Source organism: Microtus ochrogaster, chromosome 10, assembly GCF_000317375.1.
Source record: "Microtus ochrogaster isolate Prairie Vole_2 chromosome 10, MicOch1.0, whole genome shotgun sequence".
In the NCBI taxonomy this organism is placed as follows: domain Eukaryota; kingdom Metazoa; phylum Chordata; class Mammalia; order Rodentia; family Cricetidae; genus Microtus; species Microtus ochrogaster.
In genome coordinates this window covers 66,127,544-66,131,092 of record NC_022016.1, presented here as the reverse complement: position 1 = coordinate 66,131,092, position 3,549 = coordinate 66,127,544, and the positions used below count along the sequence as shown (strand labels likewise).

At 39.7% G+C, this 3,549-nt stretch overlaps 1 protein-coding gene across 1 annotated transcript in view; it reads right to left on the bottom strand.

Annotated features, from left to right (window-relative positions):
* Patj (PATJ, crumbs cell polarity complex component) overlaps positions 1-3,549 on the bottom strand; it is a 317,960-nt gene that overhangs the window by 286,982 nt on the left and 27,429 nt on the right. The window lies entirely within an intron of this gene.

The window sequence follows — 3,549 nt, the reverse complement described above, 5'->3', positions numbered from 1 at the left end:
ATGTGGGTGCTGGGATCTGAAGTCTGGTCCTCATGAGTGAGCAGTAAGTGCTATGCCATCTCTCCAGTATAGTTCCACCCAGTTTTTGAGTTACTTTGCAACTCTTTTCCCTTTCAGAGAGGATCTCTGGGATGGCTCATCTTCCTTGCCAATTTGACTTAATTTGGAATTACCTATGAGACATAGTTCTGGGAATGTCTGTGAGGGTGTTTCCAGAGAGATATAAGGAAGACCCGCTGAACGTAAATGGCACTATCCCATAGCCAGGGTCCTGCACTGAATAACCTAGAGAAAGTCAGCTGAGCACCAGCATTCCCTGCTCTTTGCTTTCTAGTCTATCCAGATAGGAGTCCTAGCTAAATGTTCACAGCACCATGAACTCTGCCATGCCTTCTTCCATCATGATGGTATTTGTTGATAACAATGAGAAAAGTAGCTAATGCACTAGCTTGGGATGTAGGCGTGCTGAGAGAACACATTCAAGACTACATAATAAGACTGGGTGCTACGGTGCTACAGGATGGTTACAGCAAGAGGAATTGGAAGATTTTATCTGGCATTAGCAGGAATAAGAGGAGTAGCTCTGTCACTCTCTAGCTGTACAACCTTGGACAATTTCTTAAAGTTTCTATACCTATGATTTGGAAATAAAACTTAAGACTGTTTTGAGGATTACATTAAAATGATGTATATTAGGCAGATGACAATATTTGGCACAAGCTCCTGCTTCGCCATTACAAATCTGTGATGGACAGGCCCCCTAGCCCCTCCTAGATGATCTGAAACAGTGACGATCCCTTCCAGGAAAGGGTGAGAATCAGACTTGGGCTTTTCCCAACAGTGCCTCAATGGGATTAATCTGGGAAACTCTGCACATCACGGTGTCCTTGTGAAAACTCATAACACACATTAGTATATTAAAAAGCTCAGAAAATTCTTACAGTAAAGGAACTTATTTGATTTCACTTAAATTTATTTGGTTCTTTGTTTTTCAAAATTACTGCTGCACTTTGCAATGTCATTCCATCTAGCAAAGCCTACCAAAATTTCTAGGGTGAAGGGGACAGGGAGAGAGAGACAAAAGAATCTTCTATAATGTCTTATTCCTTTTAGGTTAAAAAAATAAACAATTTTAAAATTTATTTTATTTCACAGAATGGAAAATGGCTCAACAGTTGAGGATGCTTGTTGCACATTCCTGAGGACTGGAGTTCAAACCTCAGCACCCATGCAATATAGCCCAGTATCCTTCCAATGCCTGTTACCCCAACTTCTGGGACCCACACCCTCTTCTGTCTTCCATGCTCAGACTCTAACATACAGTGTGCTATACACACACACACACACACACACACACACACACACACAAAGTATTTGTTTAATATTTTCTGTTTTATGTGTAGGAGTGTTTTGCCTACATGTATGTATGTGCACCACATGCATGCCTGGAGTCTCCAGATGTCAGAAGAGGGTATTGGATCCCCAGCGCTCTCAAAAACTGAGCCATTTTTCCACCATCCACTATAGGTATGGTTTAAAAACACACACACAATGATCGTTCCCATTGTAGTCACACACGTGTGTTGTGTGTGGCATATTACGTGTATGGTATGTATATGTATACTCAGGTGCATACATCTTTGCATGTGTGTGGGGAGCTGAAGAGCTCTATCACTCTTTATCTTCTTACCCTGAGACACAACCCCTCACTGAACGTGGAGATAGTCTGTCAGGCAGCAAGCCCAGCAGCCTCTCATCTCCTTCCCCATAGCACAGTGTCAGGCAAAGAAAGCCACACCCACCTGGCTTTTTACATGGGTTCTGGGGATTTGAACTCAGGTCCTCTTGTTTGCAGAGAAAGCATTCTTACCTACTAGGCCACCTCTCTAGTCCTCAAAGCACATTTATATTCAAAAGAAATTTTAAAGTCAGGGAGGAAGTACAAAAAGCTTAAGATGAGGGAAATAATCACTATCTTTCTGTTGGTTTTCTCAAATTTTTGAACAACGTATATTTTAAATAAGTTTTTTTAGATTTATTTTACTTTAAAAGTATGAGTGTTTTGCCTGCATGTATGTATGTGCAATACATGTGCTTGCGGAGTCAGAAGAGGGTGTTGAATTCCCTGGAACTGAAGTTATAGATGGTTATGAACCACCATGTGAATGCTGGGAGCTCAACTCAGGTTCTCTACAACAAGTGGTCTTAACCACTGAGCCATTTCTCCCACCCTTACCCCCCATATTTTTTAATGGCTAATTCACTCAAGTGTTTTAAAACAATCAAGCACGACTCCTCACACATACACTGAGAGGTCAAAGTTTACTGACAATCATTTTTATTGCACCACATAGTGAATTTGACAGCTGTAACGAGTCTGGGGCCCCTGTCTTATTCTGCATTAATTTCCCATTAGTTCTAGTTTCCCTCTGCTTTTGTTCTGTAGGTACAAACAAAAGTGAAAAGAAATAATAACAGTAATTATTATTATTACTACTATACGAATTGCTTTGATCTCAAAGACACATGAAAGGCATGAGACCCCAAGGTACCCATAGACCAAACATTCTACAAATAAATATACTTGGATACAGAAAGAACAGGGTGGGTTAAAAAATTCTGAGTTTGAGCCCACCTGTGAGAACTAAGGAGCTGAGGAACCTACCTGCCTCAAAGCTGAATCTGTAAAACAAATTCATCATGTTCACTTAACTGTTTGTTAGGATGGATATATTTATAAGAAGATAGATAACAGTCAGTGAAAATTTATGTTTTCCGAATACAGAAGTAAAGTTACTTCTGAATTACCATGAGCATTCTAAACAGCATGAGCTCAAACTTCTACAACAATTTCTAAAATCTAGTCATGCGAAGCTGGAGAGATGGCTAGCTCTTACTCTCACAACTCTTCCAGAGGACCCAGTCTGGTTCCCAGCACCTTCATAGAAGGCTCACAAGACTTTCTAACTCCTATATGGAATACCACACACTCTCTTCTGGCTTTCATGGGTACCCACACACTTGTGACATACACACACATATACTAATAAATAAGTAAACAAATAAAAACAAATATAGTCTTTAACATTTTTTTCCACGTAAAGTTAAGTAGAAAAGAAAGTTGTCAAGTTCTTACATGGCCTACTTGTGGAAACACTGCTAAACAACAAAGGTACACACTTGACATATAATACCAGAAAATAAATAGGTGAAATCTTACATGTGCAATGCTGGAAAATGGATTTTGTTTAAGTTATAATTAATGGGGGAGTGTGTGTCACAGTGCACATGTGGAAGTCAGAAGACAAAGCTGTGGAGCTAGTGCTCTCCTTCTATCAGTACATCAGTTCCAGAATCAAGCTCAGGCTACCAGGCTTCACAGCATCTTTAGCTGTTGAGCCATGTTGCCTACCCCAGAACAAATGCATATGTTCACTGAATATTCTGATTCTACCATTGGGCCCTTAAAAGACATGATGAAGAATAATTTATGTGCTCAAAATGTAAATATTCATTAATAATTCCTTACAATAAAAATATTTTCTTCTT